General features: G+C 37.8%; 2 long non-coding RNA genes across 3 annotated transcripts in view; one reads left to right on the top strand and one right to left on the bottom strand.

Moving 5' to 3' along the window:
• The window catches only part of LOC134736440 (uncharacterized), a 49,437-nt gene extending 22,232 nt beyond the window's left edge, over nucleotides 1-27,205 (top strand). The window contains exon 3 of the long non-coding RNA XR_010120437.1: nucleotides 26,948-27,205. This is a non-coding gene — a long non-coding RNA (uncharacterized lncRNA). The remainder of the gene's footprint in view (nucleotides 1-26,947) is intronic.
• LOC134736439 (uncharacterized) lies at nucleotides 2,724-27,800 on the bottom strand. Of its 2 annotated transcripts, XR_010120435.1 has the most exons (4): nucleotides 27,646-27,800; nucleotides 27,191-27,255; nucleotides 12,519-12,611; nucleotides 2,724-2,772 (listed from the first exon to the last, which is right to left on the bottom strand). It is a non-coding gene; the product is annotated as an uncharacterized lncRNA (long non-coding RNA). The 2 variants fall into 2 exon arrangements; XR_010120436.1 differs by lacking the exon at nucleotides 12,519-12,611 and having other exon boundaries at nucleotides 2,734-2,772.

Here is a 27,800-nt window from a genome sequence, read left to right as displayed (position 1 = left end):
CTTCCTGGACACCAAGCCTGAGGTCAGGTTCTTATGTGCTTCCTGCCTTCTTTCCCAGCCAATCAGCAAGTTTGGTTTTGCTTTCAGCTAGAGACAAATACCTACAGCAGTTGGCTCCCAAGAAGCATGTGGCTGTGTCTACCAGACACTTGCTACAGTGATTTATTCACCCTTCTAGTACTTTAGGTAAGGTCATCAGAAGACACTGTACTATTAGGCCTAAATTCTTGGGAAGAGTTGAAATAGTTTCAGAGATAAGAGGCCTTTTTTGGTAGATGAGACCAACCAAAACATAGACTCCTCCAGGCCAAAGAGCACCCAAGCAATCTTAGCCTAAGTAGCTGCCAAAGAGAAATCTTGAGAAAAATCAGTTCCAGAAAAAGGAGAGTGTCTAGGGTGTTTTTGGAATAGTCTCAGGTAATTTCACACTAGTATAAAGCCCTAAAATATTATTATTAATTAAGCCAAACCCTTCCAGTTTGGAATTTGTTTATTTTCAAGCACAGTGATAACACAGGGGATATTATGGCAATAGGAGATTTTGTATGTGAGTGACAGCTGTCATCTCAGCTGTAAGAATTTAAGACCATGAGGCCCAATGGACTTGCTAGTTCACCTCATCTTGAGTGGTGAAAATATTGGCAATTGTGCCCAAAAGAACTTTGAATACCAGAGCTTTATTAAAGACATTAGTTAATTTTTCCCCTGTTACTGTTTTTTCCACACACACAAAAATACCTTAGTACATAAGTTACAAGGACCTCTGGCTGATAAGTGATTTATACTGAAAACACTGAACGTAGTCAGGAGAAAGCAATTCCTGCTATTTCCCCAGCTTGAAATCTGGATCCATTCCAGACATTTTTCTCTGAATCAGTCCCAAGCAACCCCATCTGGGGTACTAGCAAACTGATGAGATCTTCTGCCTCATAAAAATCCTATAGCCTTAACAAAACAAAGTAGACTTGCCTTATCTTATAGGTCTCTGAACAAAATACTTAAATTTTTTCTAATTTAGTAAAAAACAAGGTTTTTCACTTTCATACATTTTAAAAGTGGTACAGAGTGTATTTTCATATAACCTCTAGCATCACACCCCATCTACTGCTGCCAGAATTTACAAGGTCTAGCTGGACTTTATGAAATAGACTGGTGCCTTCTGATTAGATTCATGACTCATTTGAGCCATGCCGGCAAATGCAATTAACAATCTACCCAGTAAAGCTTGCACACAGAATGCTTGCAGGATATACTATTAGGATCTGTCCATGAGTGGAAATCCAAACCAATCCCAAATACTGACACACATCTTTGAATAATCAGGAATCAATATATTTAACCTGAAACAAAAGGAAAAACTTTACTTGTTAAATCTCACACTCCTAGTTCATGTTAACAAAACCGTAAGGCTGGAAGTTTCGACAAGTCGTTTTGTCCGTATCTCTGTCTCTGACAGGTTCTTCATCTAAACAGTACCAGCTGGCTGGTAATCTCATCTAGATTTGAGAGGATACAGAAAGGAGAATTTTTCAACGTACCTTGGCAGTGCTCTTAAACTTTCTCTTTCATTCTACACAAAATGTCTTTCTTTATGACCTTCCTATTCCCATTAAAACCTACTTCCTCCTTTTCTATTTTCATAGGATCTGGAGAACACTATCAAATAGGAAATATGCTTTCTTTTCACTTTCTCTCTACAGCAGAGTCTCAGAGTCTCATTCGTTGCCATGTATAATGGCCTCCCTTAGTCTATTCAGGCTGCTGTAACAAAATACCTTAGACCTGTTGTTATAAACCAGAGAAATTTATTGCTTACAGTTTTGGAGACTGAAAAGTCCAGGATCAAAAAGCATATTCAGTGTCCAGTGAGAGCTCGTCCCTCATAGATGGCACCTGATACGTGTCTCACATGGAGGAAAGGGCAAAAAGGCTCCCTCAAGCCTCCTTTATAAGGGCACTAATTCCATTCGCACGGGCTCTGCAATCATGACTTAATCACCTCCAAGGGCTCTACCTTTTAGCACTATCACCTTGGGAGTCAGGTTTTAACAAATGGATTTTGGGGAGACACAAATATTCAGACCATAGCACGGCCAAACCAAAGAGGCAGTTCTTTCTGTTGCCTGCTCTGTGACTGAAATCAACTTGGAGTTATCCATTTTATATCTCAAATTAGGCCTCCTTCCACCACATACACCTCAAGTTCAACATATAATAAAGTACTAAAGATAAACCCAGGCATTAGTCATTTAAAATCGTAAAATATATGCAATATTTTTTGGAACACAGGACATGACTAATTTCAAGTGAAAAATTAACATGAGTAGTATGTGTTGTGGAGTGTGGGAGTCCTGATTTAAAAATAATACTTAAATGAGAAAATAAAATATATAATCATACAAAAAATAAAAGCATTCCTAATCCCACTACACAGACATGACCACTAATACCTTCTATTTCTTCTGAGATTTTATATTTTTAACAACTTTATTTTTGCTGACTCATCTGCTAAGGGAAAGGCATTTAATTACACAAATATCTCCATTAGTTTTAATGGTTAAAATATGTTCCACTCGAATCCAAGATACTAAAGGATTTTTACAGATAGCAAAATATATCAAATGAATTATTAAATTTCTAGAAATAATATTAACTGTAAATTAAATAAATATAATTTGAACATTAAAATGGAAAGGTTATTGTACTCACCAAACAAAGAGAAGCCTTGATCATGGGTGGGTGGTTGGAGGTGAAGGGCAAAGGAACCATTTTCTAGAAGGCAGTGAGAGTTAGTTACTTTCAGACAGGTAACCTTATTTAGGCACCTGGTTATCTTGCACTCAGAATGCATGTTTTGATGTAGACAAACACATCCCAAATTTTAATGGTTTAGAACAACAAACTATTATATTTGCAGAATTCTGTTGGTTAGATGGGCTAGTTTTTAAAAATCCTGGTAAGCTTGGCTCATGTCTCTTGTTAGCCAGTGACACAGCTGGAAGTGGTTGGTCTAGGACAGTGGTAGGCAATCTTTTTCTGTAAGGTTCCAGCTGGTAAATACTTTAGGCTTTTCAGGCCAAGTGTTCTCTGTTAGAACTACTCAACACTGCTGTTGTAGTGTGAAAGCAGCCACTGGCAATCTGTAAACACATGGCTGTGACTGTGTGCTTTGCCTACCCCAGGTCTAGGATGGCCCCACTTATGTGTTTGGCAATTGGCAGTCTGGTTGGTCTAGAGAAGTGGTTCTCAGAGGGCTCTATGACTTCATGCTCAGACATGAACATGTATTAATATTACCTAGAGAGCTCCTTAAAACATAGATTATTGGGCATTACCTCCAAAGCTTTCCATTCAGTAGGATTGGGGTGAGGCTGGAGAATTTGCATTTGTAGCAAGTTTACAAGGGATACTGCTGCTGCTAATCTGGGAATCACATTTTGAGAACCACTTGTCTAGAGCACCTCTGCTAGGATTGTTTATCTCTGCTCCATGTTTCGCTCTTCCTCCAGGAGGCTGGCCTGGGTTTCCTCACCCTGATGGTGTCAGGGTTCCAAAGCAGAAGGAAAGGCAAGCCCCATTGCACAGGTGTTTTTCAAGCCTCTGATTACATTACATTTGCTATTTTCCCACTGGCCAAAGCAAGTGATACAGCCAGGCTCTGCTGAAGTGGAAGGGACCACCCAAAGGTGTAGATAAAGCAAAGTTTGAAGAAACTGGGCACCATTACTGCAACAATCTACCTATGGCACACGTGCTTACGTACATGCACACACACACAAGTTATAACACAAACACATCTTTAGAACAAGATAGATGCTATACAGCAGGAGGCTTTGAAACACATGGAAATAGCTCACACATACAGTGGTTGAGAGAATCATAGAAAATACTACCTTTTTATCCCACTCATCTTATGTATGTTTGCAAAGAAAAATACTTTGGGTTCATCCACACAGGGCAATTCAAATTTATTCCATATGATACTCTTATTAGAAACTGCTGTTATCAAGTAAGTTGGTGAATGGATCTTTGCCTGAAACATAATGTGAATACGTGACTTATAATGATTAAGTGAGTTTTGGGGAAAAATAGTTACATCGAGGAAAAAAATTGAGTGAAAAGGGGAAAAGTGATACAACCTTTCAAAAGTTGCTTTAGTGAAAGGCTAACCAGCAGTTATTATGCAAGATAAATCTGTGTATGTTAAACATTCTTATAATTTCTAATAAATAAAAATGGAAAAAATAAGTTTTATATCAGTCAAACTCACAAAAATGCATGTTATAAAGATGACGAATGAAATTAACGGTCCCGAAGGACCTTCCCAGTGGGGCCCAGGATGGGAACATGGAATATAACCCTGAGGTGCCCAAAGAGTGTTATGAAAAGTCAGTATACAACTCACCCCTCCCAGTTGACCTTTGTAGATTTCACAACTCCATAGATTTGTGATATCATGACTCTGATTTATAAAAGGTGTCACATAATAGCGTTAGTTTTCAGAAATCTGTCTCTAAATGAAAGCCTAAAAATAAAATGAATGATGCCAAAATCAAATGGCTTACAAAATGCCTAGCACTGTGTTTTATGAGACATAGAAGTATTTATACATTTTCAACATAAGCTGAAGCACACTGAACATTTTTGCACTTGAGTTTACTTTATTGGGGATTAGAAAAATTGGTTTTGTTTACATGACAGTGTGGCTCCAAAATTGGTGACAGATTCTATGAGGAGTATTCTCTCCTAAACTAAGCACAGAATTAAAATACAAATTGAAAAGTAAAATATGTTACCTATATAGAAATTCTAAAAGAACTGCCATATAAACTGACATGTCAGTATTTATGCCTCCGAGTACTTGGTTAAATTCAAAATGGAAAAAATATTAATCCTAATCTTAAGGGGCTTACATCATAGGTGAGAGCCAGCTAGGCAAATATCACATAGGCCAATAAACAAAATATTTCAGAGACCAGAAAAACAAAAGGTTGGAAGATGAGAGGGTGACCCAAAAAGCTCCCCAGTTTCCCCCTGGGTACAGAAGTGGAGATAATCCCATTAACTGTGTGTAGTTACTGTGGTGGATCTTATTAAAGTTATTATTCCTGAAGATGCCTGTCGGTTTCATGGAAAATAAAGAAATAATATGATGTCATTCCTGAACCATAAGTACTGAATTGACTGTTCTCTTTCCCCATAACTGCCATCTGCAAATTCTCTCACTGAAAGGTTTGGCTGCCATCTTTCATCCTTTCTGTTCCATAAGCAGCACAAACTCCTGTTATGGACTGAATGTTAGTACTCTCCTTCCAAAATCCGTATGTTGAAGCGCTAACCCACAATGTGATGGTATTCAAAAGCGGGGGCTTTGGGAGGCAAATGAGTTTAGATGAGGTCATGAGGGTGGGGACCCCATAATGAGATTAGTGCTCTTGTAGAAAGACCAGAGTGCTCTCTCTCTCTCTCTCTCTCTCTCTCCCTCCCTCTCTCTTCCCTATGTGAGGACACGGCTAGAAGATGGTTATTTGTAAGCCAGGAAGACAGTTTCACCAGGGAACCAAATTGGCTAGCACCTTGATCTTGGTCTTTCCAGGACCCAGAACTGTGATAAATAAATTTCTGTGGTTTATACGGTATTTTGTTATTGCAGCTTGACCTAAGACAATTCCAGATCCTTCAGAGGTTTCCAGAGAGACTATCTAAAAGAGATTCCCAGCCAAGGTGCTTTGGGTTCAGCTTCTGAGTCAACGGCCAGAGAACAGCATTGGTTGACCTATTTTCCCTCACCTTACCAAGTAACATATATTACCTCAACCCAGCATCACTACTGTCACCCTACATCTTCTCCTGGCTACTTCCTCCCTGTAATACCTAAGGCCATCATACATGACTCATTGTGGTCCAGCTTGTCAACAAATCATATTTAACAACAGGAACACTGACCTTCTTCTCTTTTGAAAAAATACTGAAATGCATGTTGGTGAAAAAGGCGTTACTTTGTGAAACTTCCCAGATAAGACATGCTTTCTCTTAAAAATGGATTATGGTATAAGATTTAAAACAAAATGGTATTTCCTAATAGTCATAAATAAAAAGTATTATGTCCTAATCCTTCGTTTTGATGTGCTGTGACCTTTCAGTACCTGCCTTCCATGTGTTATTCTTGCAAAGTATTTATTAACAGAGGGGTATTTGGCATGGAAGGATAAATTAGGAGATGGAGCTCTGAAGTGGGAATTTATGGGAGATTGGATCTTGCAGCTTGTTTTTTCACCAAGTTTAGAGACTTGTTAACTGCTTTCGGTGCCTCCAGGGTGACATCAATTAATTGAACTCTGGCCTTGCAGAAGTTGATTGATATGCAGGTGATTGAAGCAGTGACTGTGTCTCAATATTAATTACCCCGCTCCTCCAAAGAAATGTAGTGGTGAGAGAAATGGAGAGCCTGCTCTTTCGTAGATCATGTGTTGCCTGCTCATCACTTGGGAGGTGGCATTTGTCAATAACAAAATGGAAAAAGGTGTTGGAAGAAAGACATTTTAATGCTTAAGCACTGTTAGAAGACATCATTAAAACCTTTCCCCACCAAGACATTGTTTTATATAGGACAATATTTCTCTTGGGGTTTAGCTGGAGCCTGTATGTGTGGAGGTGTTGAGGTCTAAATACAATTTGGCTTGTAACTTCTTTGTGATAAAGGATCATCATGCATTAAGCACCTTCTATGTGCAGGGTACATGCATATGCAGACTTTCTCTATGTTTTCTTTTTATTATTATTATTATTTTCTTTTTTTGAGATGGGGTCTTGCTCTGTCACCCAGGCTGGAGTGCTGTGGCACGATCTCAGCTCACTGCAACTTCCACTCCCACGCCACCCCGGGCTAAAGAGATCCTACCACCTCAGCCTCTGGAGTAGCTGGGACCACAGGTCCTACCACTCCTGGTACTTTTTTTTTTTTTTTTTTTGTACTTTTAGTAGAGACAGGTTCTCCCATGTTGCCCAGGCTGGTATCAAACTCCTGAGCTCCAGCAATCCACCCTCCTGGGCCTCCTAAAGTGCTGGGATTACAGGTATGAGCCACCACACTCAGCCTATTTTCTTAAATATTCCTCCCAACAGCCCCATTTAGCAGACAAGCAAACTGATGTTCAGAAAGTTTCTTTTGGTCTCAGAGCTAGGAAGGGCAGAGCTGTGATTCAAACTTACTTCTGCCTCAGTTCAAAGCCACTGGGAAATTCTTGAAAGTTTATGTTATTGCTCTACTCCCTTACCTTTAAAATATGTACGGAAAGGGGTAAGTGGAAGGGCAGAAGATGAGATGTGGGCCTCATATACTAATTTTCATAACAAGATTACCCCAAAGGTAAATTTTATAAAATACAGAGAAAGAAGCTCAAATGTGGGTCTGTGAGTGTATATATACAGTTCTCACACTTTTAAAATGCAAAACCTCTAAAGATAAGGAAAAAGTTAATCTGGGGGAAATAGTCATTTATTGTTTTTGATCCACTCTATGTGATATACACAGCTATATTATGATCCAAACATGGAGAGGAGGAGGTGCTGCTAAGAAGAAAAGAGAATACTGCATTTGCTTCTTTATTTATAAGAGAAATTTTGAATGTATGATTTCAAGATTGTAAAAGTGCTGTTTTTTATTTTTAAAAAATTTACATCATTTGAGATCTTAGCTCATGTTTTTTTCCCACGCCAAATAGCTTCTGTCCTTTAGGGGTGACACATACACACATTTCTTTTTTTGGGAGTGACACACACATTTATTTTGAGAGCTCTGGAGATTACGAAGAACAACCTCCACACCTGCTATTAGCCACTTTTAGGAGCAGAGAAATGGGCTGTCTATGCAGAAGCCATTCTTTGCCTTGAACTGAGACATTCAGTCCAGCCCTAGAAGAGGGATGGTCGGATTTAGGCTGGGAGCCCACGTGCAGGGTGAATGATTCTTCGGCAGAGGACAGTAGTAGAGAATTTCTTTTAAGGAAGTTGACTTTCCTCTAAGGAGCATTAAGAAAGTGGTGTGTAGTGGGGAGGGTGGGGCTGCCAACACACAGTGACTTGCGTGGGAGTCGAAATAAGCCATTCAATCTCTCCATGCCGGACTCCTCTTATTTATAAAAGGGAGATAATAATAAAGGATTATTGTGATGATTAAATAAAATATTATCTGTAAAGCATTTAAATCAGTGCCTGGCCCTCAGTAAAGGTTGGCTATTATTAATATTGATAAGGAATTCAAGGCATACCTATTTTTCCTTTCCAATTTTTCCCTTTTTTTTTTCCCCAAAGTTGTTTTATCTTCCTACTCTTTAATTATCACTCACCATGTCCCCATTCACCCTCATTTCCTGGATAGATGTATTTGACTATTATGATATTTTTCTATTTAGTCTTGGTCTCAAATTAAGAACAAATATTAATAACCACCAAAACATACAGAGTGTCATAATCTTTTTTTAAGTCAAAGCCAATATATTTTTTTGACAAGCACATTGCATTCCTCCTCTAAAATTGAATATATTTTATGGGTTTGAGATATTAAACTAACATTGTTTAAGGTGCATTATCAACTGACACCTTTTACAACACCCTTATCTGCTTGTCCCTTGGTGCTGCTCCATATTCCAGCTTCTGGCAGAACTCTGAAGGAGATGATACTGTGAGGCACACAGCCTTACCCAGGTGATGGATGGGTAGGTGGTGGGTAAATCAAAGTGGGGTTTACTTTTCCAAGTTTGTAGTGTTCAGAGTAGACATGTGTTAAGTCATTTGTCAGAAATGTGGAACACAGTGACAGAAATAACCAGATGCCCTGTAACAAGAAGCCACAGGGCAAACTTAGAAAAATGAAATAACAATACATTTCTCTCCTTGTGTAATAAAATACTGCTTGTAACTTGAAGTTTTACCTCCATTTGTATATGATGTATTACTTTCCAAAAACACTTAAAGAATCCTAGGAAAAAAAATCCCATAACATCCTTAATGTTCACAAAAGGCCTTAGCACTATTCAAGCCATATTTAGGGCATTTATAAAGGAAAGGAAAAATTATTGATTAGGTAAATCTAATAATATATATTTGAAGAAGAATAGTTTCTAGTAGCCCTGGTAGCAAATAATGTTTCCTTACCTATGGTATTGTCTGGTGAATTTTTGTTGAGAATTATTTTTTCAAGCCATAACTTTAGATTAACAATTACTGTTGGGCAATGAGAAGAGTGACCTGAAGAATCCAACCTGATAAAATCATAACACACAAGGGAGAATATAAAATTGAACAATAATCAAAGTGAAAAAACAACTCTTCTCTTAAAATGACAAATTTTTGAGAGGAGGGTGGGAGGAGAGTAAGGATTGAAAAAAAAGTACCTATTGGGTATTACGCTGATTGCCTGAATGATAAAATAATATGCATACCAAATCCCCGATAACATGCAATTTACCTGTATAACAAACCTGTCCATGTACTCCTGAAACTAAATAAAAGTTTAAAAAAGAATCCACATTTCATTTCATCCTGTGTTGGGAATAAAACTCCTCTCCCTAATCTTCCCACTGTAAACTTTCTGTGACTTCAAAGCCAGTCTCCTCATAGCCTTGTGTTTTTTACTGGAATCCCCACCCCTTGCTTGCCTTCCTATTAGCTATTATTTGATTACTCATTCATTCAGCAAACCATTTTTATCCCCCCGTTTATCAGCACTTACTCCTGAAAGCAACATGGAACAGCAGTTCAAATTCTAACTCTACCCTGATGTTGGGATAGTCGTCAATGACTCTAAGGCTAAAGCTTCTGTTTCCTCAACAGTTAAATGAGGATAAAAATAGTTACTACGGGAATATTAGGAGAATTAAATGCAATTAGGCACTTGATACAATGTCTGGCACAAAATATGTTTTTCAGTAAGCGTTAGCTACCAGTATTATTACTGTGTGCTATATTCTGTTCTTAAGTTGGTTAAGTTCATGCCCAATTCTTTTATGAAGGCTTTCCATCACTGCAGCACTCTAGATCTTCTCCTCAAAATCCCAAGCATAGGACTTGCCACCCAGCTTTAATCACACGATAGCAACAATGATGATGAAACAAAGATCTAATTACATATTGTCTTGTGTTTCAGAATTATCTCCTCAAATAGCAGATAAGGTTCTTCAGGTCGAAAGCTCATTTTCATTACTTGTTCATCTTTAATTTAAAACATATTGGCCAGGCACGGTGGCTCACGTCTGTAATCCCAGAACTTCGGGAGGCAGAGGCAGGCGAATCATGAGATTAGCAGTTCGAGACCAGTCTGGTCAACATGGTGAAACCCCGTCTCTACTAAAAATACAAAAACTTAGCTGGGCGTAGTGGTGGATGCCTGTAATCCCAGCTACTCAGGAGGGTGAGGCAGGAGAATCGCTTGAACCCAGGAGGCGGAGGTTGCAGTGACCTGAGATCATGCCACTGCACTCCAGCCCTGGTGACAGAGTGAGACTCTATCTCAAAAAACAGAACAAAACAAAACCACGTTATCTGTGCATTAATACGCTCCTGGAACTATAGAGAGTGATATACAAAGATGACTGAGCCAACATATCCACCTTGGGAGCACTCAGTTTAGTAATGATACAGGACAAGTACTCAAAGACCAACAGGATAAAGCAGTGTAGGGAGACACAGGGCAGGTTACGTGATCCAAAGAGAAAGCGGTCAATTCTAGGATGCCTAAGGAAAGCTTGAAGGAGAAGGCTTTCCTCTTTCCGTTTAAACTGAGTGTGGTAGGACAGGCAAAGAAGGTTGGATGATCTGACAAGGAGTAGAGGGCAGAGAAAATCTCCAGGCAGCCAGGGACAACAGGACAACACAGTGTGGGCTTGGGGAAGACAGGGCTCTCTCATTTGCCTGGAGCCATCCAGGGCGAAGCAGTGAGAGAGGGGATGGAAAGAAAGACTAGGGTTTGAGTTGGCCAAACACACCTGCAGGCCTCATTTAAAGCCCAAACGAGGCCCAAAAGAGACCTCTGGAAAAAGATCTGTAGAGGTATTTCTGTGTCTGACATTTTTATTCTAAGTAGCACAGCAAAACTGCATTTGACAAAGTTACAAAGTGCTATATTTGTCCCAGTGTTTCCACATATCTTCTCTGTGTCTTTCATCAGGACACTGTAATACAGTTCCACCCCTCCCCATTAAAAGCTACTTCCTCAAATTTGTTATTCACATTACAGTCTAAATTAACTCTACAAAGTCCAAGAATTCTCAGTTTGAACCTTGCCTTTTATGTCATCATGAAGATATACTCGTCAAGGTAGAAGGAGAGAATATATTATGTATTTGTTTATTAGCTTTATACATTTTAAATATTTAAGCATATGGTATATGGGCCTCCATTGGTAGTTTTACCAAAACCTTAGAAATATCAGGGGCAATTATCCTTAGCAAATTAATGTATGAACAGAAAACCAAATACCACATGTTCTTACTTATAAGTGGGAGCTGAATGATGAGAACACATGGACACATAGAGGGGAACAACACACGCTCGTGCTTATTGGAGAGGGGAGGGTGGGATGAGGGAACGAATCAGGAAAAATAACTAATGGGGACTAGGCTTAATACCTGGATGATGAAATAATCTACCCAACAAACCTCCATGACACACATTTACCTATGTAACAAACCTGCTCATGTACCCTTGAACTTAAAATAAATATTTTAAAAAATGTCAGGGCAGGTTTACCATGCTAGAAAGATTTGCAAGTACTGATTCTGGGACAAAAGGTGCCTTCCCTTTGCCTCAGTCTGATGTTCTTGGCTTGCTTCTCACAGGCCTGCTGCTGTGTTTCAGTGGCCAGAGTATACTACAGATTCACAGTCCCTTTTGGTTGGAGCAGAAATTAGTGCTCATTCTTAGCTCTATCAGCACAATATACATTGAGACCTCAAACTGGGTTGTAATTCACATAGCCAAGCTGTGATGCCACTGAGCATCACAGCCATGGTGGGTTTCTAGCAAATGTTAGCATTGCTGATGCCTGTCATGGGTGGAAAGAGAAGAAGTTTCTGTTAGCCTTTTATCTACATATTTGCTGTTCTCAATATGTCTTGCACATACCTTTATTTTTATAGGAAAAGAATTATGTTGAAGCCATGAGTTTTATTGTACCCAATAAATGAAGTTTCTGGGATATCTCCCGGACAGCTAAAAGGTGAAGTATAAGAATGCCAGTTCTTGGAAAATACTCGAATGAGTTTGGCAGCTTACTGTCTGAAAGATGGCCTCAAAATAAAGAAATCACTACTTCTCCCTCCTCACTATAAGACAGCCAAATTCATGAGGGAAATAAAAAATGAAAGCACAGCTCCACTATAGGACAGGAAATGAAGAATAGCTTTATAACAGAAATGATGTGGGGAATTCTTTATGTTGGCAGCATGCAATTCCCAAAATAGATGCTGGCCAGAACCAGTTTAAGTATTTGGAAATAAATATGTGGTTTTTTAACTCACTTAGTATGGCCAATGAAGACTTTCCAAGGCTTCAGAAAACAAATGCCAAAGAGGTCCTCTTGAGATTGTGGGGTCTATTCATCTTGTTATTATCTAGAGACAGTGGAATTGACACCAATTTGCAAAAGTCTAGTAGAAAAATGTCTTCTTTCAAATTATTGAAATAATAAAAAGCATGTCTTTACAGGTGTTTTACTTGAACAATTTGATTATCTCAATTGTGTTGAATTCTTTGGTTTAACATTCCCGATATCTGTATGAACTTGATACATTTAATCTACTCCCTTTTCATACTTTACGACAGCCCTTTTCTTAATATTTACACTATCAATGTTAACCTAGAAGCTTATACATGAAACAGAGAACCTATGGTAGCGATCAATCTCTTTCTTTACATTTCAATCTTTAAGTGAACCAAGTTGATTTAAAAAGTAACATGCTGTCACTTTCTCTCAAAACAAGGCACACATTGAGTAACACAGAAAGTTCAATAATTTAATTTAATTTGTAAAGTTTTATACACACACACACACACACACACACACCTTTCTGGATTCTCTTATGTCTTTTAGAGTGCATTTGTGAGAGCAGAGAACGTGTCCCAGCAGTTTACGGACAAGCTAATTGCCTGAGAGGTATCTAATATGTGACCTGACTTCGCAGACACCTTGCTAGAACCACAGGCTTCACTCACCGCTTACTATTGAAATCAAGGGGTTTATTCATTTATTACAAAGTGAGTGCTGGAGAAGACTAGAAACTTTAGACCCAACAAATATTTCTAATGTGATTATCAAAGGTCCCTAACTTAGGAGAAAATGAGCTCAGTGATTCAAAGAACAGGAGGGCACTAAATATTAAAAGTTAGAACTGTGTTGAACATTCACCCTGAAAATGGTTTTGTAAGAAGAAAACTTTAAAAAGCAAGATAACATGTCAAATTATACAAGGTCAAAATGGTGGTGGAAGTTGCCGCATTATTCTGGGCTTTGCCAAAGATACAACATTCTTATAATTTTTTAAAGAGACTTAAATTCAATTTTTTTAGAATCTGTAAATAATATTGCTAGCAAATGAAAACAATATAAGATTTCCATGCATATCTTTTTAATTGCAAGAAACAAAAGTATGAACCTTGATCTTGACTTTTAAGGATAATCTTACTACTGATACGCCAGCATTTGCCAGCTAATTTGGAAGCCTGGGAACAAATCACTGTTTGATTTTTGGTGAAATGTTCACTCCCCAACCTGTCAACAAACTTCTCATGAGATAGTGCCCTTTTACTTTCAGCCCAGGTTTGTCACAGCATGGAACATCTTGCATGGCCCAGAGAGTTTCAAGGAATCCCGGGAACTGTGAGTGTCAGGGATGTTTACGTATGATGCTGAGCATAAGAGCTTTCGGTTTAGTCTCTTGTGCAGAGATAATAGTTTGCGTTAGATTGATGATATGCAGACTGAGAAGTGTATCTTGTGCAACAATTCTGAGGCGTGCTGAAAGATAAAAATCCCATTTGCTGCATTTTATATTGGTAGTCTGTGATGTGGACAACACAGGCCTGGATAGTCCTTTTAAATCACAGATAAAATGAGGGCCAGATAGCAGCTCACTTAACTGTTGAATGAAGTAAGTGTTTCTTTACTTGAGATTGAAGGATGGCATATTTGTTATCTAAAACCTTATGCTATCGGGTTAAAAGAAGTCTTTCATTTATATCTCTGAATGTAGAATAGATAGCTGCATAGTTATATGAACATTCCAGGTGTTACACAGCAAGGTTTTAAGGAAAGTTTTCTTTATTCACTTTTATTTAATTTTTACAGTGATCTCCCTGGAGGCCCTTTAGTACTAAAGATGAGCTGCTTTCCAATTTCTTCCTCTCTCTGTTTTGCCACCAGTCCTCTGGGCAAAGAACAAAGGCAACCCCTTGGTAGCTAATCAACATAATTCTTTAACTGGAGACTGGGTTCTCAAATGGAAAAGCAATATAATTCCAGGAAGCAAGAACAAATCCAGACCCAGTAATCCTGCCTGAGTGGAACATAAGCCTCACGAGTAAAAACACCTTTGCTTCTAACATTTCATTAATCCCAGTTTTATAGGCAGCCGTTTATTTTATGTCTAATAGAGCCATTCCCAGTGTTTTATAATATGATGTATTTCAATATCTACAAGATGAATAGCAATTCTAGTTTTATAAGTGGAGGAACAGGAGCATGGAGGGATTATGAGGACCTTGGTGTTAGTGTCACCAGCAGAGTTGTTTCCTATTTGTGCCATAAACACACACACACACACACACACACACATGCAGTGACACACATAGATAAACATATAGGCATTTTTATGCCCCTGTACACATGTACATTCATACACACACACACACACTCTCACAGGCACACCTCACATATACACATTCTCACACATACACTTTTAGGTACAAATGCACACATCCGCACTCACACACATATATGCACTTGCACACATACACACACTCACAAGCATGAATACCTAAAAGTAAAAAGCACTCTGAATTACACTAGTTGGAAGAAAAGCAATCTGACTTATGAAAACTTTATAACGTAATACTGTTTAAATGTTTTCTTTTTGGACATATTCAGTAACTCCAACAGGCCAAAATGAATCACTTACTTAATATATTTATTACTTGGCAGAAATACATAAGGAGCTTATTTTAATGAAGCCTGAAATATATTTTCAATAATCATTGTAAACACTAAAAATTCAAGGAGTAGCTTCTCAGCCAAGAGCTTGGCGTATAGTAGGCACTGAATGAATGTTCTGAATTTTAAAAGTGTTTATTGAAAAATGTTACAGATTTCAGGTTAAACATAATAGTCTGAACACATATGTTTATCTCTAGTCTCCCCTGGAAGCCAATTAAAATGAGGCTAGAGCAAGATAAGCAAACAAATAATAATAAAGTATAACACAGACAGACAAAGAAAACATTAGAGAAGATGGAAGCAGATGAAGATATCCACAAAAATTGAAGAAGGAAATTAAAAGGTAGAGTGAACATTGACTTAACAGTGTGGGGAAACCTATGTGCCTGCAGGGGAGAAGACAGAAAGACACTAAGACATAAACAATTCCTGTCACTGAACTGGGGAAAGGCCCAGGAATTGGGGTTCCAAGGTTCTATAAAAGCAAAATATTATTAATGAACCCGGTAGCCCCAAAGATGGGATGTTTCCAGTTACGTATTGCAGAGCAAATACGTGAAACCAAAAGTGAGCATCAAACAAAGCAAGATTTATTCAATGGCCAGGGAATAGAGAAGTGGGAATGAGGCTTGCAAATCAACTTCTCAATTCGTGAAGGATGACAAGGTTAAAATATAGAGTCTCTCTAATGAAGGGTTTGTACAGTGAAAGCAAAGGGAGCAATATTCATGCCTTTTCCAGAACAGGGTGGTAGACTTCTCTGAACCAGTTGTGCTGTCTTCCCTTTTCCCTTTTATGACTTCTTCCAGTTGTTGTCATGGTGATTATCAACTGTGATGGCACTGGTGAGAGTGTCATCTAGATGGGAATGAGATTATAATGAAGCGTAAGGTCTTTTTAAGTCATTTGATAGGCCATCTTGGTTCCAACCAGTCTCAGCTGGTCTGATTACAAAGGGAAATTCTTACAGTAGACATCCTGTTTCTTAAAGATAAGCAAAGTTAGAGAAGGGCAAAACTTTGGCTATGGAATGTAGGCATTACATCAGGTAACAAAAGGTCAGGGGCAGAAGTAAAAACAGCATGATTGGTTAAAAGTTTATGTGAGGTCAGGGGATCGAGACCATGGTGAAACCCCGTTTCTACTAAAAAATACAAAAAAATTAGCCGGGTGTGGTGGCGGGCGCCTATAGTCCCAGCTACTCAGAGAGGCTGAGGCAGGAGAATGGCGTGAACCCGGGAGGCGGAGCTTGCAGTGAGCCGAGATCGCGCCACTGCCCTCCAGCCTGGGCGACAGAGCGAGACTCTGTCTCAAAAAAAAAAAAAAAAAAAGTTGATGTGAGAAGCAGTTAGATCTTACAAGTTCTCTTTGTTGTCCAGGAAGGTGGAAGTTTACTCTTTGGGGAAGCCTCTAACGTGGAAGACAGACATCTAAACAAACAAGTAAACAGAGAATTTGATGTAACAGAGCCACGAAAAGAACTGGGACAATTCTAAAACACTAATATTAGCATATAAGATATAGTAGCCATTAAACTATAACATGTTATTACAAATAATAAGGGCTACTTTTTAATGGGGCCTTTTTTTTTCTTGTAAATTTAAGTTCCTAAAGGACATGAACAGACACTTCTCAAAGGAAGACTTACATGTGGCCAAAAATCATATAAAAAAAGCTCAAAGCTCAACATCACTGATTAATCATTAGAGAAAGGCAAATTAAAACCACAATGAAATACCACCTCACACCAGTCAGAATGTCTATTATTAAAAAGTCAAAAAACAATAGATGCTGGCAAGGTTGTGGAGAAAAAGGAATGCTTACACACTGTTTGTGGGAGTGTAAATCAGTTTAGCCATTATGGAAGACAGTGTGGCAGTTTCTCAAAGACCTAAAGACAGAAATATCATTTGACCCAGCAATCCCATTACTGGTTACTTACCCAAAGAAATATAAATCATTCTATTATAAAGACACATGCACATGTATGTTCATTGCAGCACTATTCACAATAGCAAAGTCATGGAATCAATCTAAATGCCCATTAGGGATAGACTGGATAAGGAAAATGTGGTATATATTCACCATGGAATGCTATGCAGTCATGAAAAAGAATGAGATCATATCCTTTGCAGGAACATGGATGGAACGGAAGGCCATTATTCTTAGCAAAGTAATGCAGAAACAGAAAATCAAATACTGCATGTTCTTACGTATAAGTGAGAGCTAAACATAGGGACACATAGAGGGGAACAACACACACTGGGGCCTATCAGAGGGTGGAGGATAGGAGAATGGAGAAGATCAGGAGAAATAACTAATGGGTACTAGGCTTAATACCTGGGTGATGAAATAATCTGTACAATAAATCCCCATGACACAAATTTACCTGTGCAACAAACCTGCACATGTACCTCTGAAGTGAAAGTAAAAGTATAAAAAATAATAAGGACCATTCAGGGAAGAATAAATTTAATGAAATATGAAACATACTAAAATAAAGGTTTCAACAGAAGAGCTGTGAAATTGAAGAAATACTTCAAAATTAAAATGAAAAGGTAAAGAGATGAAAAACAGAAGGCAAAAGATGAGAAAACCAGAGCCTTTCTTTAGGAAGGTGGATATGTTACTAATAGGAGTTCCAGAACTATCATGCAGAAAAACTAGAGAGAAATAAATAATAATAATAATAAAATACAAGAACTCTTCCAACTAAAGGATGTGATCTCCAGATTTGAAAGAGCTCACCAAGTTCCCTGCACAATCATTAAGAAAGACCTATATACAGGCATATCTTTATGAAATAGTGAAATAACTAGGTATCAAGAGGAGATACTAAAAATTTCCAGAGAGAGAAAACAAAACTAAACAGAAAAAAACAAACAAACAAACACAAATGAAAATGGATTACATACAAAAAAAACAGGACATGGAATGGTAAAAGAACCCTATGTAGCCAGAAAACAACGGAAATGCTTTCAAATTCTCAGGTGAATAAAGCGATCTTCAACCTAGATTTATATACACAGCCAAATTATTAATAAAGTGAGAGTATAACATAAAAATACAATATTTTTTAAACAAGTACCTCCCTTATATCCTTTCTTGGGAGACTATAATGATGAAAATTAAAAAAAAATAAACCTTATATAAAGTTTACTGTTTCTAGGCCCTGTTCTAAGCATTTTGTGTATAGTAATTCATTCTAACCTTATAGAATTCTTATGGAGCAGCTACTATTATGGAAAAGCTGAGCACAGAGAAGTTGCAATTCTTGCCCATGGTCACCCCAGTTAGTAATGGAGAAAATGAGATATGAGCCAGGGTTCAGGGTCAGCGCTCTTATTGCCTGTTACACTGCCCCTCAGAAATGCTGAAACAGGAAGGAGAAGTTATAGACCATGTGGCTGAGCTGAGAGTAACATTCACATGGGCATAATAATGGAAAACTTGAAAACAGGTTTGACAAAAGTTATATAACTATTTTGGGAGATGTGGAGAAGTGAGAGCGAGTGGGAGAGGTGTTGAGAGTAACTAGAGTCAAATTCTCACCTTTCTTAGCATCAGGTGAATAGGCACTATCTCAAGTGGGAAAAATCAAGCTCTGTCTAGCACAAAGAATGGACTCAATAAATGTTTGTGAGTGGTATTCCAGGTCTATATCTCACATCTTCATTTGTATATTTACATGGCAGTGTAATAGAAAGATTGGAAAAATCACTTTTATCTGTCTCTGATGTGCTATGTATGTCATGGAGAAATGTTTATGACAAATTTAAGTAAAAAATAGTAAAGCACGATACTATAATTCTTTTTCTTTTTCTTCTTTTTTTTTTTTTTGAGACAGTGTCTTTCTCTGTTGCCCAGTTCAGAGTATAGTGGTCCAATCACAGCTCACTGCAACCTCAAACTCCTGGGCTCAAAGGATCCTCCTGCCTCAGCCTCCCAAATAGCTGGGACTACAGACACATGCCACAATACCTGGTTTATTTTATTTTATTTTATTTTTTTGTAGAGACAGGGTCTCGCTATGTTGCCCAGACTGATCTCAAACTCCTGCCCTCAAGTGATCCTCCTACCTCAGCCTTTCAAATTGTTGGGATTACAGGCATGAGCCACTGCACCTGGCCCTACAATTCCTTTTCTGAAATAATAGAATGTACACATGTGTATGTATTATTTACAAATAGGATTATATCTGTAGAATAAAATTTCTGATGGGATAAATCCTTAAAACGTCATCAGTGAGGAGTGAGATTGGGAAGAAGGGATTGTTTTACTTGATATGCTGTTGTCATTTCTAAAATTTTACAATGTGCATTTATCTTCATAATTAAAAACTAAACATCTAAAATTTATTTAAATTATTACCAATCATATTTTAATTAAAAATGTTTTAAAGGTCAACATTTTTATATTTTGTATTCTTAATACCTTGAGTTTATTTTACCATTGCTTCAGTCAACTATAGAAGCTCGGCAATTCTTGACAGAATAGATAAGGGAATGGCAATTTGTTGCCATCAGGAAAACCACTCGCCTACTCTGAATTGTGGGTTGAGATGGAACTGATGGGATTCTGGGCACAAAAACTGGGAAACTGGGAAGCTGCTTTGTTGGCAGCCACTGACCCAATAAAATCTTGACATACTTACATTTCCCTGGCTTCCAAGCCAATAGCAGTCAGGTGGGAGCATGCCAAGCAAGAAGGGCAATAAACCCTGAATAATCTCATTGTGTGTCATTTTCTGGTGCCAGTATCTGATGTGTAAGGCAACTGAAAGGTAGCAAAAAGGCTTATTTGTTCCCATCCAGAAACTTTACCAAAGATTCCTACACACACACTCCCATTGTATTGTCTAAAGTTCTGGGTGGGCTCCTTTACGAAAGCAGCAATTTATAGGGAGAGGAGAGACTTGCCAAAGCTCTAAACTTTTCACTTCCTATATTTGTTTTTTAATGTATTTATTCTAATTTTGAGGTAGGATTTCACTCAATCCTTCCCTATCACAAAAATTTAATGAAAGAGGGAAGGTAAAGCCAGGAAACTTGCCCCTCACACACACCTCATGTTGGTTAGGGTGAGGGGTTGTTTGGGGGTTTTGTTTAGGTGGTGTCTTAAATTAGGCATATGGTTGGTTATGTACACACAGAGCTGGGAAGTGAAAGCATCACTTGTCCTTTAGTGGGAAAAGCTTCAAGTAAACAGACTTTTTCATCCTCATTATGCCAAGAGCTGGAATAATAAATACAGATAGGAGGCAGACTCATACTCCAAATAATTTGTTGAAACTACGTTCACAGACTCAGCCTGTTTCTATTTGTGCAGTTGTTAGCCATAAGGACAGTCATAACCCTTGCTTGGTCTTGGACAAGTGCCTTGCCAATCACTCCTCACATGAACCCAGCCTTGGTGACTAAAATTAGTTGACACTGCCCAAGTGTTCAAACTATGATCGATTGTTTCAACTTTCAGGACAGACCCTTGAGTTTGATTGGCAGATCAAAATGGCAACTATCTTGTTGGAAGGGCAAAGGGTGCTCTGTGTCTGTATCTTATGATATAAACAAGGCTGCAAAGAAAAGAACAAAGAAGGCAGAATAAAAATAAACTGGAAAAATACCACAACAACGAAAAAGCTCCTTGCTTAATTATAAGCATGTAAGAGGTCCTTCACATCCCTTGTAAGTTGGATTCCTAGGTATTTTATTCTCTTTGAAGCAATTGTGAATGGGAGTTCACTCATGATTTGGCTCTCTGTTTGTCTGTGATTGGTACACAAACCACTGCTCAATGAAATAAAAGAGGATACAAACAAATGGAAGAACATTCCATGCTCATGGGTTGGAAGAATCAATATCATGAAAATGGCCATACTGCCCAAGGTAATTTATAGATTCAATGCCATCCCCATCAAGCTACCAATGACTTTCTTCACAGAATTGGAAAAAACTACTTTAAAGTTCATATGGAACCAAAAAAGAGCCCACATTGCCAAGTCAATCCTAAGCCAAAAGAACAAAGCTGGAGGCATCATGCTACCTGACCTCAAACTATACTACAAGGCTACAGTAACCAAAACAGCATGGTACTCATACCACAACAGAGACATAGATCAATGGAACAGAACAGAGCCCTCAGAAATGATGCCGCATATCTACAACTATCTGATCTTTGACAAACCTGACAAAAACAAGAAATGGGGAAAGGATTCCCTATTTAATAAATGGTGCTGGGAAAGCTGGCTAGCCATATGTAGAAAGCTGCAACTGGATCCCTTCCTTACACCTTATACAAAAATTAATTCAAGACCTAAAACCATTAAAATCCTACAAGAAAACCTAGGCAATACCATTCAGGACATAGGCGTGGGCAAGGACTTCATGTCTAAAACACCAAAAGCAATGGCAACAAAAGCCAAAATTGACAAATGGGATCTAATTAAACTAAAGAGCTTCTGCACAGCAAAAGAAACTACCATCGGAGTGAACAGGCAACCTACACAATGGGAGAAAATTTTTGCAACCTACTCATCTGATAAAGGGCTAATATCCAGAATCTACAATGAACTCAAACAAATTTACAAGAAAAAAACAAACAACCCCATCAAAAAGTGGGCAAAGGACATCAACAGACACTTCTCAAAAGAAGACATTTATGCAGCCAAAAGACATGTGAAAAAATGCTCATCATCACTGGCCATCAGAGAAATGCAAATCAAAACCACAGTGAGATACCATCTCACACCAGTTAGAATGGCCATCATTAAAAAGTCAGGAAACAACAGGTGCTGGAGAGGATGTGGAGAAATAGGAATACTTTTACACTGTTGGTGGGACTGTAAACTAGTTCAACCATTGTGGAAGTCAGTGTGGCAATTCCTCAGGGATCTAGAACTAGAAATACCATTTGACCCAGCCATCCCATTACTGGGTATATACCCAAAGGACTATAAATCATGCTGCTATAAAGACACATGCACACATATGTTTATTGCGGCACTATTCACAATAGCAAAGAGTTGGAACCAACCCAAATGTCCAACAACAATAGACAGGATTAAGAAAATGTGGCACATATACACCATGGAATACTATGCAGCCATAAAAAATGATGAGTTCATGTCCTTTGTAGGGACATGGATGAAACTGGAAAACATCATTCTCAGTAAACTATCGCAAGGACAAAAAACCAAACACCGCATGTTCTCACTCATAGGTGGGAATTGAACAATGAGAACTCATGGACACAGGAAGGGGAACATCACACTCCAGGGACTGTTGTGGGGTTGGGGGAGGGAGGAGGGACAGCATTAGGAGATATACCTAATGCCAAATGATGAGTTAATGGGTGCAGGAAATCAACATGGCACATGGATACATATGTAACAAACCTGCACATTGTGCACATGTACCCTGAAACCTAAAGTATAATAATAAAAAAAAAAAAAAGAAAGTTGATGTGTATAAAGAAAGGAGCGAGGGAACAGGGGCAGGTTCAGCCCCAGAGGTTGATGGGTAGAAAGAAAGGAGTGAGGGAGCAGGGGCAGGTTCAGCCCCTGAGGTTGATAGGCATAAGAGAATGAGGGAGCAGGGGCAGGTGAGTGGCAGTAGGTGACAATTTGAGATGTAACTATCTGAGATAAGGAGCATGGGAAAAGGAACAACTTTGGTGAGTGAGATTATTAGTTCCTTTTTGGACATGCTGAGTTAGTCTATTTTAAATGAATCTATCTACTGGTGTGATTAAAGGAAAAACCATTTCTTATAAGCCTTTATAAACAGATAGACTCTCCATTAAACCAATCTGTTAATTCTCTTTTTTTCTACCAAAAGTATCTTTGATCGAAAACATATAAATGTTCTGTATGCATAAAGAGATGTCATTTTAATCAAATTTACATTTAAAGTGTCACAGGAAATTTTTATTCCTCCTGTCATTATTTATATGAAGGAAAGTATTGCCAAAATTAAAGGCAAAGGAAATTAGCTTTTCCAGTTAATGTCATAAGACATTAAATATTTTCACTCTGATGGAGTAAAGAATTAGAAAATTTTCAAAAACCTTTACAGAGTTAATTTAATCTTACTAGAAAGGGCTGTAAAGATACTAAGAAGGTGATTTTTCCCCTAATGAGGAAAAATAACAAGACAAATGAGTTTTAGCCCTGAAAGTAATTAGACACATGCTGTTTATGGAGAATTAATAGGTTATTCCACATTACAAAGTATCCTCTCTCCACCTTCCTCCTATTCACTCAGAGTACTTAAACGTCCACTCTGGAGTTCCAGTACATACCCATTTCTCTAAACCCTTTACTTTTAGTTTCTGTAATAAGAGTTCAGCACTCATGCCTTCCCATAATGGTTTCATTTGTCTTCTTTTCACTTCTCTTACAAGGCAGTAAGTTCACGAATAAAGAAAACAAAGTTATGTTTCTTCTATGGTCCCCAGAATACTATACACACATTAAGTACTTATAAATATTTTTGTCTGGTTGAGAGATAATACTAAGGGGTAATAAAGCACAAGTTCTAGACCAGCCTGATTCCAACTTCTTCACTTGCTAGCTGTGTAATATCAGTAAGTTATATAACTGTTTTCTGCCTTAATCTCATCATTTGTAAAATGATAGTAACTGTGTCATAGGGTTGTTGAGATGATTTTTAAAAAGTTAACTAATGAAACACTTAGCGCCTGGCATATAGTAAGTTCTCAATAAGTATTAGCTATTGTTATCATAAGTCTAGGCTCTGATACAAGTTGTCCAACCTTGGGTAAATTATTGCATCTTCTCGTGCCTCAGTTGTTTCTTCCAGAAAATAGAGATACTCGTAGTGCTTGCTGCGTAGCATTTTTCGGTAATTAAATGGAATATTGTATGTAAAATATTCTTTGAATAACGACTGGAACATAGCAGGTACTCAAAAACTATTAGCCATTATGATTATCCGTATCATTATTTTATTAGTGCCAAAGTAACCAGTGAATTGGTTGGTTGAGGAAAGAGGAGTAAGTGTGTTGGGATAGAAAAAAAAATCTAGATTTCTAACAGGTAGAAATCTACAATGTTCTCATATATTTTAATACCTTTTTTGCCAAGGAAATACCATCACTTTTTACAATATATGAACAACTAGTCCCACGTGGACACTATAAGTCAGCAAAGTGGTTAAAAGCTCAACGATACACTCTCATCAGTATCATTTGTACAAAGGCGAAGCTGAGAATTATCACTACAAATACCTGGGGAAAGGTTTGCTAAGCAAATTAACAGTACAAACAATAGTTTTCAAATGTCTAATTACTTTTTAGAATAAATTGGTATTCAGTACTTTATAAATGCCCATTTATACATAGGAAATTAATATGCTCCAATTTCAAACTACCAGTTTCTCAGCATCTACTATTTAGAAACATGTTTACAACCTAGTTTTGGTGACCAGGCATCTTTAAAGTAATAAAGTGTAATGTATTTTAATTTAACAAACACAAGTATTAGAGAAATTTTTAAGTAATTATATTTTAATTCAACATAATGCCATTTTACACCAACCATGTGTCAAGTTCTGTTCGAATATTATTTCATTTAACCTAACAATATCCTCGCCAGTATGTATTATTATCCCATAGCTACTAGAGGTTAAGCAACTAGCCTTGGTCACCCAGCTCATGCAGTTGAGAAAGGATCTTAACCCAGACCTGTCTATTCTAAAATCCATGTCTCTTTCTATATCATGTAGTATTTAGAAAACATTTATTTGAATAATGTGCTGCCTTCCAAATATGTGTGGGTTGAAAATACTAAATAAGCTGGTCACTCACATAATTTAGCATCAATCATGCATAATTTAATGACAGGTATACATTCTGAGAAATGTGTCGTTAGGTGACTTCATCATTATGCTAACATCATAGAGCGTTAGATAAACCTAGATGATATGTGTACTTTTTTACTTATATATATATTTTTATATGGAAAACCAAATGCCCCAGCACTATTACTAAATATTAACCATTTCCTCTACTCAATCTGCAATGCTAGTATCAAGTGACATATATTCAAATTTCTATATATGCTCCATCATAATCTTACAGGACCACCATCATATAGTGGTCCACCATGGACCAAAGTGTTGTTATGTGGTGCGTGACTGTATATGGCTTTTATTGATTTCTGGCAAAATACATTTAAAAAATGTATTTTAAAAATTACATTTAATGTAATGTAGTGTAATAAAATGTAATGCAACAATTTTCCTCCATAGACTACATTCAAGGAATGTACTATACATGCTTATAGGATGTGTAACAAAAAATGTTACGTTGAGCCGATAGAAGCCAGGTGCAAGAGAATGGAATGGATGATCCCATTTATATGAAGTTCTAGAACAGGTTAACCCAATCTTTAGTGATACAAATCAGATCAGTTTGCTAGAGTTAGGGTGGGGTAGGGTGAGAAATGGATTGACTACAGACACATATGAGAGAACTTTCAGGGGGTGAAACAAAAGTTCTATATCTTAATTGGGATTGTAGTTACACAGGTATATACATTCATCAAAACTCATCAAATAGTACATTAGAATATAGAAAATTTAAAAAATGAAACAGAAAAGAGGGATTTATACACAAGATAACACAAATTTCTAATTTTTATTTATTAGATTATAGCAATCTAATAAACGTTAGTGGCCAATATTGGCCAGAAAAAAAAAAACGGAATTAGTTATTTTAACATCAAAAGAGTAGAGTTAGCCAGGCGCAGTTGTTCACGCCTGTAATTCCAGCACTTCGGAAGGTTGAGGAGGGCAGATCAGCTGAGGTCAGGAGTTCAAGACCAGCCTGGCCAATAGGGTGAAACCCCGTCTCTACTAAAAATACAAAAAAAAAAAAAAAAAAAAAAAAAAATCAGCTGTGCATGGTGGTGTGTGCCTGTAGTCCCAGCTACTCGGGAGGCTGAGGCAGGAGAATTGCTTGAACCCGGGGGGGTGGGGCGGGGGGTGAGGTTGCCGTGAGCTGAGATTGTGCCACTGGACTCTAGCTTGCATGACAGAGTGAGACTTCGTCTCAAAACAAACAAACTAAAAAAAAAGAGTAGCGGTTAAGATAATATATACGTAAAGTATAAAGTATTATATACTCAGGAAAGAAAAATAAGTCAGTAATACAAAAATATGCTAATAAAAGATAGCATATATATATACATATATGTGTGTGTATGTATGTGCTAGAGCTATGGAAAAGAATTAATTAACCTAGAGATTAGGAAGTTCAACACATCCCCCTCAGAATCTGACAGATCAAGTAAATAAAGAAAATAAAAGATCTGAGTTGCATTATTACTAAGTTAAACAACTAATAAACAGAAAAACATATTCTTACTGAGAACAAAACATTCACAAAATTGTGCAGGAAAACGTGTGAAGCCTAAATAAATTATGCAAGATTGAGGTCATAAAGTTTATACAGACTATATTCTTTTACACTAATGCAACAAAATTAAAAATCAATAACAAAGTGGAACCATCCTTACAGGGTTAACAGGAATTACAGATTCTAGACAGACACATAAGTATTAATCAGGTTGCACTTTGTCTCACTCCCTTATAGCTGTTGACTAACCAGAAGACACAAAGCACTAGATACTGACCATGTGCATCTCCATTGTTCCTATATATAGATCTGACCTTAGAATCATAAAGCTTTCATTTAAGAATTGCTTATGATGTTTTTCAGATCCTGAATTCCAGCAGAATGGCTGACATCAACCAGTTTGAAGACCCTCACAGAAGAACACAATCAACATGAGAATGCAGTTCCTTCATCTCTCATCCCTAACTTCACTTTGCACTCTTCAACCAATCAACAGTCCCCATACCTTGGCCCACTACTCTTTCAAACTCTTTAAAATCCCTAGCCTCAGACTCCGCGGAGTGGCACATTTGGGGTTTCCTCCCTTCTCCTCATACAGCTGCTTACCTTTAAACCTCTTTCTGTGTGCCTGTGTCTCGGTGTATTTACTTGCTGTACATCAGGCAACAAACCTGTTATGATAACAAAAGAATAACTAAAATAGCCCCATATGCCCAGTAACTTAGACAAAATACAATATAAATCTTAGGTTAAAAAGGACATGGCAAGGAAAATACGAAATATGAAGAACTAAAAGACAAGAAATCACTACATATCAAAACTTGCGGGAAACATATAAAAAAATTTAAACATTCAAGTGCTTTTACCATTGTTAGTAGCAGTGAATCGTACAGGTCTGCAGCAACCTCAATTCTAGCCTCCTGAGAAGAAAGAACTCCATGGAGGGCATAAGGCAGAGGGAGGGACTGAGGCAAAATTTAGAGCAAGAGTGAAACTTCATTAAAAAGTTTTAGAGCAGGAATGAAAGTAAAGTATGCTTGGAAAAGGGCCAAGTGGGTCACCTGGGAGATGCAAGTGCGCGGTTTGACGTTTGACATTTGACTCGGGGTTTTATACATTGGCGTGCTTCCGGGGTTGCCTTGCTTCTCTCCTAATTCTTTCCTGGGGGTGGGCTGTCCGCATGCGCAGCGGCCAACACTTGGGAGGCGCCGCACGT

This window comes from Symphalangus syndactylus, chromosome 4, assembly GCF_028878055.3.
Source record: "Symphalangus syndactylus isolate Jambi chromosome 4, NHGRI_mSymSyn1-v2.1_pri, whole genome shotgun sequence".
Taxonomy (NCBI): domain Eukaryota; kingdom Metazoa; phylum Chordata; class Mammalia; order Primates; family Hylobatidae; genus Symphalangus; species Symphalangus syndactylus.
The sequence above is the reverse complement of the archived record's forward strand: the minus strand, read 5'-3'. Positions and strand labels throughout refer to the sequence as shown.